At 44.3% G+C, this 10184-nt stretch overlaps 1 non-coding gene across 1 annotated transcript; it reads left to right on the forward strand.

Moving 5' to 3' along the window:
- The first annotated feature begins 10110 nt into the window (after positions 1-10110).
- trnav-cac (transfer RNA valine (anticodon CAC)) lies at positions 10111-10184 on the forward strand. The gene has a single exon. It is a non-coding gene; the product is annotated as a tRNA-Val (tRNA).

Genomic DNA, 10184 nt, shown 5'->3' on the forward strand with positions numbered 1-10184 from the left:
GGGGAACATAACTGTAAACCCCGCCAAGAGACAAATGTCCAAACTGATTTTAAACAGTCTGTGGGGTAAGTTTGGGGAAAGAAATTACCGTCTAAACACAACCTTGATTAAAACCCCTGAACTGTTCATAGAATTTATGTTTTCCAAACAACATGCAGTATCACACTTTCAATTCTTAAATGACCACGTGGCACAGGTCCAGTGGAGGGCCCCTAAAGATTTCCCCACCAAACAGGGGAACGTTAATGTTTTCATAGCGGTTTTTACCACGGCTTACGCCCGGCTTGAACTGTACAACTTAATGGATCAGTTGCAGGAACGCACGCTCTATCATGATACTGACTCTGTAATCTTTGTCACCAGGCCAGGGGATTGGGTCCCTCCCCTCGGGGACTACCTTGGGGAGTTAACGAGCGAACTAGATCCTCAGGACCACATAGTGGAGTTTGTTTCAGGGGGTCCTAAGACTTACGCATACAGAACGGCTGCGGGTAAGACCTGTATGAAAGTTAAGGGTTTCACTCTGAACCATTGTAACAACAAGCTCATTAACATCAAGTCTCTGACGACCCTGGTAGAAAGTTATGTAACGAGAAAGACGCGCCTCCTCGTGAGATTATTACAGCCGGAAATCAGATCTATCGCAATAAAAAGGGGTACACGTTGGAAAATAGATCACTAAACAAACGGTTCAGAGTGGTGTACAATAAAAGAGTGTTGAAGACTGATTATACCACTCTGCCTTATGGATATTAGCGGTGGTTTTGATAACAGACTTCAACACCCTTTCTCCTGTATTATAGCCGGTCCCTCCAATTCGGGGCAGAGCTATCTTATAAAGAACATCATAGAAGATGTGGACGCAACCGTGTCCCAAGCTCTTGACAACATAGTGTGGTGTTACTCTTGCTGGCAACCTCTCTACGATGATTTGGCTTCGAAAAAAAATAATCTGAAATTTGTGCAAGGTCTCCCCGCCTCGTTGTGTGGTGATGACTTGTTCCAGCCCGGTCAAACTAACCTAGTGATCCTTGATGACCTGATGGAGCAGGCCGGTGACAACAGTGAAGTGGAAAAAGCTTTCACAAAGTACACTCATCATAGGAATTTAAGTATTATTTATTTAGTTCAAAATCTATTTTTTCAAGGTAAAAAAAGCCGCACTATTAATTTATATGCCAATGATATAATTATTTTTAAAAACCCCAGAGATAAACTACAGGTCACCGTCTTGGCTCGTCAAATGTACCCTAACCAGACCAAGTTCTCTTTGGAGGCATTTGAGGATGCCACCAAAAAACCCTACGGGTACTTGATTGCGGACTTAAAAGCACAAACCCCAGAAGACTTTCGCCTCAGAACAGGTTTGTGCCCGCCCGATTGGCCGGCAGTGTATGTGCTAAAGAAAAGGAAATAAATAAGAATGTCTGTTCGGATTAAAAGAAATCTGCCGCTTTTGCAAATGTTATTTGAGAGGAGCCCGCGCCATAGGAAAGCTGTGCTGGCAGGGGCCCCCTCGGATTTGATCGAGACCCTGTGTGAAATAGCTTTTAACATCTTACGCGGTAATATACCCCTAACCCCTTCTCAACATTCTAAACTCAAAAAACAAAAAGCGGTTATCAAGATCATCGCTAATAAGAAGTATTCTATTAAAAGAAAAAGAAAGAAGATTAATCAAACCGGGGGTTTTATAGGACCGCTGTTGAGCATAGCCGTGCCTTTCCTAACCAGTCTTCTAGCTTCCAGAGTGGGTTAATAATGGAATATGCTCAGAAAATGTTTTTGATCCCTCAGGAGCAGCTTGAGAAACTGAGAAAAAATGTTGTCGGGCCAGAGCCCATTAGACAAATGGCCGAAAACAACCTGGACTCTGAAATGAAAGCTATACAGGCCAGGGCCGATTTAAATCAGTATTCCAAAGCCCAGTTGTATACCAACACGTTACAGCGCTACCTCCGTCTGGTTAGACAGGGTGAAAAAGATCAAAACATTTTAACTTTAACCATGGCCTCTCAAGAAAATGGTTCTGGGGCTGATGCGGGGGGTACGGTTGATAAAGATGTTGCGGTGACCGAACCTGTTGAGAGTTCAGAGGGAGATGTTGTAACGGATGTTTTGAGAAACATGCCGGCCAGAAGCAAAAGACATGCAGAATATATCCTGCACAAAATGGTTCAGAAACCGCGGGTAACGGCTTGGAATGAACAGGGTGAATTTGTTTTTAAAGGACAACTGATCAAAGGTTCACACATGTTTGATTTGTTGAAGAGTGTCACTAGCACTAATAAGGTACCCGATAGTCGCCGACCTGTAGGCTGGAATGCTTTCCTACAGGCGATGGCCTGTCTGAACATGCCCCAATCAACAGTTCCTAACCAGGAAACGCGACAAAAAATCCGTCTGTGTAAAGAGGTGGAGCCTGATCTGACTCCGATATCTCATTACTCTGACCGTGCTGAGCGACCATCCTCAGGATCTATCCATCGTTGGGAAGCTTATTAATCTCATGTTTTTATTTGTCTCCCCTGTAAATAATGTCTCGACAAACATTTTTTTATTTTTATTTTTTATTTTTCAAATGTTGTACATTTATTTATACCATAACCCCTGCTTTGTATAAGAATTGTGTTGAATAAAAACAAAACTAATGATTCAAAGGCTGTTTTCATTATTTTTTCACCTTAACACGCATGACATCTTTTAAAATCCTCACAAGAACACCCCATCTGTATACACGGCTGGCTAGGGTCGTAAGTCATTGTGTTATAAGGGGGGGTCCACAGTGTCCTGACAAACTCTGCCACTTTTTTATCATTTTGGCCTAAATCCTCACTGTACAAGGCCATAATATCGGGGTATGACCTTCCTTTAGATCTATGATATAAGAAAAACACACAGTGTTGACCACAAGTGAAGGTCTGAAGACTTTGTACTTGACGACCGCTGTAAATGGTTTCTTGACAGTTGTTGAGCAGAAAGTTATTGATCTTCCGAGGGAAAGGTCTGAAATCCGGGGGGTTTGCATAGGAATCAAAAAATTCACCACGGTGGTCCTCCCTTAGATAAATAGCCAGCCAATGTTCTCCGGGCATATTTTTAGGGTGTGTGTTGATTATGTACATTGCAGGTAAATTCTTGATCTTAAATTTAGGCAGCTGATCGCAGGCGTAGACTCCTTGAAACAGTTTCCGTGAGCCGGCCAGGGCATTCATGATGTGGTTGAGCTCTCTGGTGTTCATTTTAATAATAATCATACATAACGTTTCTCCTCTGATTCACCTCAATAATGTTGTCAAACACTGCATACACGACCATATTTACAGTGCGTGGTAGAGGCTGCTTGAAACGCATCTCCAAACGCATATTGCCCGTCTTCATCAGTGAAAAATGTTGTCCACACTCTTCGTCAGGGGTCAGGTTGAAACCGTACAGGGTGTAACCGCTGCAGTATTCCCGGCGATCGATCAGCAGAGTTTGATCCTTGAGATGGCGACCCGTAGCCAGTACTAGACTGTAATATTCACGAACCGCATTGCCGATTTCAAAGTCAGGTTGAAAAGGTCTGGATGGAACCTGCACACCATCGACGTACAACGCTATAAATTCCGCGTTATAATGTTTAAAGTTAAAGGGGTTCTTGTTGTAAACCCCGGTAAATGCATCATTATCTTCGAGACCTATAATAACCTGTTTTGGGAGCTGTCCTAGAAACAGATTTTCCTGGTTCATCACCCGTGTCCCTGCGGGGATACTGTGGACTTTCATATAGACTCTTTCAATCGGGTACTTGGCGTTTGCCGTCATTAACGCCTGCGCGTGTCCTAGTTTAACCGCCGGGGAGACGGACACTTTTTTCACAAACAGCGAGGCCGATAATATGGTCAGTTTATATTTTTCAGTATCAGGGGTCATCAGACAAAAAGCACTTTTACTACGGATCATTTTAATTTTAATGTCTACCCCGTTGAGCATGAGTTTTTCTTGGAAAAATATGTCTGCATGGATATGCCCCATTAGCTCAAAGGTCCTCCCTTCTGTTGAAAAGGCCGTTCTTTTTTGCAAACCCTTATTGAGTCCCTCTGGATCCTTGTCGTCCATAGCTTCCGGAATGTCTTTGAAGAAAAGGCCGGGGCTGAACTGTTTGCTTAGGGTCTCCTCACTATAATTAAGTATACACTCCATCATGGCTCTATAGGGGTAAGTATTGCTGCTTTGACTAATGAGCCGATCTCCCAGGGTCACATCCACCTGTGAAAACATGGTGGCCACCGGGTAATTGATGACCCCAGCGTTGGTCGTCTTCTCGATTGCATCGCCATCCTCATCAGTCACTTTACAGTTCATTAAAATAAATGTGTTATTCAAATCAATATAATCCTCGCCATTGCCAGCTATAAAAAACTCCAGAGGGGCCGTGTCTGAAATTGCAGAAAGAGGGGGAATCTCTACATATATGCTCTTATCTATACTCGTTTGAGTGTATGGAACTGTAAACAGATCCAGTTCTGATTTGACGCATTCTTCCGATAGACTGTGGACAAAAGACATGTTTAAAAGATGTATCCTGAGGCTCTATTTTTCTTTCTTTGATACTTTCTTTATGCAGGTTTTTTCTTGTGCTGCTTCCTTCTCCGAGTGTTTCCACGATATGTTGGAGAATGAGAGATTCTTCGTTTTTTGTTAGCCACGGATCTTTGTCGCCCCCTGGTGGACACATGCTGTTTCTTCTTTTACCCCCCCTCCTCGCCATTACCATGAGACCCGAACCCTCCTGATGCTCATGGCTAGCTGCCCGGTTCATAACATTGGTGAACACGTCACTAACAATATTTTTAGCCGCTGATTTCAAGTGGGGTCTGGCTATAGCAAAGCCTCTCTTAAGCAGGGGTATGGCCATTCTAAAGAGACCACGAAAGAGTCCTCCTCGACCGGCGCCATACATTGTGGGGGCTCCTACAATACCGGGCAAGCCGTTCCATCTTGCATCTTGTAATAATCCACATAGGCGCTAGGATCTACATAACCCCTCGAGGTAGCCATTTTAATAATGTACACACTGTTTCAGGGGTCGAAAATGTAGTTTGACATTAACTTTACCGAAGCGGAAGGGTACGTTGATATTCTGATCCGATTATACTTCGATCGTGATGTTGTCAAAGTGGGTCTTTGAGACTGGTACGTAGTGTGGTTTGTCATAAGTAATTGTGACCATGTCATTGCTTTTACCTTTAATAAGTACATTTCTCAAAAGGGGGACATAACTATCCCCGACCCTCTGGTGGGTTATGATATCCGTATACACATAAAGAGTGTAAAAGCCGCCCCACCACTTCTGAGAACCTGCTCTCTGTGTCAGAATAGAACCCAAATATACGCCCCAGTTGGCCGCTGGTTTGAATGCTAATACCTGGTTTTGACACCTTGTACACTCTGTTTTTAATAGGGTTGTAATATAGCTTGATGTTGGGGGTGCCTTCTGAGAACTGTTTATGCATCTCATCTAATATTTTATCCACATTGTCATAATAACCTCCTTGTATCGTGAATGTCCATTGACTCTTTTTAACATCATCAAAAATGGCGAAGGTGGCATCCGTATCTTGTAAAACAGCCCAAGTGTAAGGATACTGTATTTCCGCCAACCCCACTTCCCACGACCCCCTTAGATCTATAGATTTTCCAAATTGTACCGTGTAACTGGATATTTCATTTTTAGGATATATATCGAGAGAGGCATTACTGGGTAGAGTCACGTAGAAGCCTCCTGATTCCATCTTGAGAATCGAAAGTAATGCCCCCAACACACCCGCGGGCATGTTGTTATAAGGATTGAATATCGCAAACCTGTTGTTCCGGGACCCAACTATTGAACTTTTCAGGCCATCCAAGCCATTTCATCAACACATATTTTTTCCGGTTCTGGGTTTTTTCAGCTAATATCTTTTCAACTCTGTATACACTGTCTTTACCCACAATAATTTTTTGTAACTTGGCTTCGTAAAACGTTCCTTCTATATCCTCCCTGTCATAGTCTTTTAACCGGTACACGGGGGGGTCTCTAGCCAACTGTTCGGTAATTGTAAAATATTCGTCAGAAAATGTTTCTTCATAACCTTTGGCAAAAGTACTCCTTAGCTTTGAAACGCGAACCACATCACCGATGTTGAACTAATAAGTAGTTTTTCCCTTCTTAATAAATGGTCCGTATAATTTTTTATAGACCTTAAAAGAATTACTTTGATCAACATCTAAAGGCTTCATTTTAATACTGGTGTGATACCCTTGGTTGTAAGCATCGATAAAATCCTGAACTTTATCAAAATACTTGAACGTGTTGACCGCTGTAAAATATCTCCACATTTTGGTCTTTATGGTGCGGTTAAACCTCTCCAATACCGATGCCCTAAGCTCATTACCGGTGGTGAAATGATGTATTTTGTGTCTCTTCAGTAGATTCTGAAATTCTCTGTTGAGAAACTCTTTTCCTTTATCAGTCTGCAGTTTTTTAGGACATCGACCCTGGGACAATATATCCTCAAAGGCCCTTGTCACCGCCCGACCTGTTTTATTATGTAGAATGCGAGCCCAGGCATATTTTGATAACACATCGATACACATCAACATCAATTTGTGACCATTGTTATGTTTTGATAAATTTGACATATCGACTAGATCCATTTGCCATTGTGAATCTATGTCAGTTGCATATACGCGGTTTCTTTTAAAGTTAATCCTGAGAGGTTTATGTAAGGTATAGGCGTCTTGTTCCCGTAACCATTCTGAAACAACCACATCATTAACCTTCACTCCGGCCTCAGCGAGTCCTCTTTGAAAACCCTTCTTACCTGCCAAACCCCCAATCTTGGCTGGGTTGTAGTATAGTTCCTGCATTTGGGGAGCTTGCCGAGTCATTCTGTCAAATAACCACACAGACCCACACTATGCGCAAAGTTTTTATACAAGGTTTTTTATTCAACTTCAGGAGAGCAGATACCCCTTTTTAGACATTTGAGAAAAGTATAACATACACAACAATTTTTTCTACGGTCCAGACAAAAAGAAATCAGATGATTGGTTACTTGATCTATATCAACAAATATACCTGTTTCTTTATCTTGTAGGCACACACCTCAGTTACATATGTAAATAAAACAACAATATGACCTATTTTAAAAGTAAACAGAGGTGTATTAAACATGCTCAGTAAAAGGTCATACAGATGTTGATGAAATGGCCTAATATCATTCTTGGCCCCCTTGAGCGCTTCATCCCAGTGTTCGTACCCCCCGGTCTTTGTTACAGCAGCCATTAACTTTTCCAGGTTTGAAAGTTGATCCTCATCGATGGTTAAATCTGTAGAGAAAAGGCTCGCGTTGGCTACTTTTCTGTCAAGCACATGGTGTAATAGCGCTCTCAGGTTAGCTGCAGAGTGTTGATGACAGAACCAGTTGCAGAAGCAGTCCAGAACATTCCCCATGTTCAAAGTCCCTTAGTTCAGGTCAGAGTCTGAATCAGTGGCGTAGATGTCGAATTCTTCGTCGCTGCCCCCAGCTTTAACTTCTTTACGGAAGAAATAAGCTTTTAGCTTGCCAGCGGTTTTTCTACTCGGCTCATCCAGGTCATTGAGCAGCTGCCCAAGTTTCTCTATTATAAACGGCTCCTTTTTCAGCTCCAGCAAAATCTCATCTATGATTTTCTGGACTTGTCCCACAGTGACATGTATGTGGGAGTAAGAGAGCGCCTTGATTAGTGCCGGTTTCAGCCACGGTTTGTTCAGTCTTCTGTAAAACACGTTGAAATAGAACAGGAAATAGTAACGGTCTGGTTCAAACAAACAACTGTGTCTCAACTGACTGGGGTGATTCACTTCACACCCCCGACAGACTTCTTTCAGAGCTCGGTCGATGAGAGCACTCAGAATATACACCAGGGTGCTTTTAACCACTCTGCTTACTTGGTCACATACCCCGGGCAAAAATCCTGCGTCTTCATCACGCCCCCGGGACAGTCCGATGCTCATTGGGTCGCCTGGTGGTTTGTGGGGTGTTTCTCCATCCATTGGACTGACCCCCTCCTGAGACGCACAGACGGTAGACAGTTCGGCAAAATCGAGGCCCTCCATGAGCTCCAGAGGCTGGGGATCCCCGAGACTCATTTGGACATCCATCGCACCGCATGTTGTTTCGTCCTGAGGGACCGGGGTCTGAGGTCTTGGAGAGTAACCACAGTCAAAGGGTTCCAGAGTGTATACAAAATCTGGGGAATAGAACCAGGGGTGATCCCGGGTTTGAAGAGGCCTGTAGAGCCTGTCGACGTCCGCAGCTTTCGGGTAAGACATTCTCTTTAATTTTAAACCATGAATGAATTGTTGCACCTTTTATCCTATCTCTTCACTACGTCACGACACACCGCCCTCTTAGAAGAGAGTAGCCCCTGAGCCGTCAGACCCCCCTCCATAACCCCACACGTCGTCTGTCGTAGTTCTGCAAGCTTTCCCATTCACACCTTTCAAAACCCTGAGTCGGAGACTCCATTTCGCATTCTCTTGGACCCTCTTGCAAGCCTTCTAGAGTCTTATCCACAAGCCCCAGATCTCTCCAGGCCATCACCTTCAACCAGTCCTCATAAGAGTATTCAATTACCGTCTCAAAAGGTTCCAACGTACCCTCCTTCTCTCCCAAAGCAAGAAGCTCCACTCCAACATAGCTGGGATCCCTTTTAAAGCGGTAACCCCGTCGAGCCCCCCAGAACAACACCCAGGAGCGTTCAATCTTCAAATTGGTGAGTACAGGAACCCTTGCCCGGGATTGTTTCTTGCGGGGTTTCATGTTGATGTCGCTGGACATGATGAAGAAGCGGGATGTTTCAGAAGCTGAGAATTAAAGAGGTATTGCCTAATAGAAGCGCGAGTTCTTAAATAGAGAGGAGAGTTTCGGGGCGTTGCCTTCAGAGGGGTGGGGGTATTTATGGGTGGCCTTGTTGTTCAGGGTTTTATGGGTGCACACTTTCTGACGGATATGACGTAGGAATAATTAAGGAAATAACTCTACCTAAAATCACGCCCCCCAATTATGACGTAGGAATATTAATAAGCTTAGGGCATACGTCATAACAAAATAGGCCGCGCCCAAAAAACCCTACTATCTACTCTTATGTAGTTGAAGGCGCAGTATAGCTCTCATAGTCTGGTGGTGACGGAAGACCACCAGCCGTTTGAACAAGCCATTCAGCATCACCTTGTTGGGTTAAGTGCAGGCACTGTCAGAGCGCAGGGCGTCCTGCCTTTGAAAGAGTTTCCGAAGTGTCCTGATGTGCCCTTTAGCAATGCCAAACAGGTCTGTGAAAATGGCATCCTTTCGCGGCACTTCAGACGCCATCTCACAGTCTAGCCGACCTGAAACGCCTGAGCCCGTTTTACCAGCAGGCTCCAACGGTAACCGTTTGAAGCAAGAGGCGGCGTTGTCAGTTTCCGTAGTGTAGCGGTTATCAAATTCGCCTAACGCGCGAAAGGTCCCCTTTTCGAAACCGGGCGGAAACAGCCTGCTTTGGGCCGGCCCTTTTCGTCCTGCTTGCCCTTGTGGTTCCCCGCAGGCGGTGGGTGGCTTTTCTTCATTGGAGTGCCCGAAATCGGTGCTCTCAGAGCGTCCGTCCGTCGACAGGTTGAAATTGTAAACGCTGGTGTAGCCACTTTTAATTAAAATCTGATGATGATGATGATGATGATGTTGTTGTTGTTGTTCTTGTTGTTCTTGTTGTCGTCGTAGTCGCCGTCATTATTATTGTTAAAGTAAAGCAGTAGTTAGATTTGTTGCTACCGTAAGGTGTAGAAGGCACAATAGCTCTGATAGTCTGGTGGTGAAGGAAGACCACCAGACGTTTGAACAAGCCATTCAGCATCACCTTGTTGGGCTAAGTGCAGGCACTGTCAGAGCGCAGGGCGTCCTGCCTTTGAAAGAGTTTCCAAAGTGTCCTGATGTGCCCTTTAGCAATGCAAAATAGGTCAGTGAAAATAGAAACCTTTATCTCACAGGCTGGCCCACGGGAAACGCCTGTGCGCGTTTTATCAGCCTGCTTCGATGGGAGCCATTCGAAACGCCAGGACGGGTCGTTTTCTGTAGTGTAGTGGCTATCACGTTCGCCTCACACGCGAAAGGTCCCCGGTTCGAAACCGGGCGGAAACA

The sequence above is a fragment of the Amia ocellicauda genome (genome assembly GCF_036373705.1).
Source record: "Amia ocellicauda isolate fAmiCal2 chromosome 11 unlocalized genomic scaffold, fAmiCal2.hap1 SUPER_11_unloc_6, whole genome shotgun sequence".
Taxonomy (NCBI): Eukaryota; Metazoa; Chordata; class Actinopteri; order Amiiformes; family Amiidae; genus Amia; species Amia ocellicauda.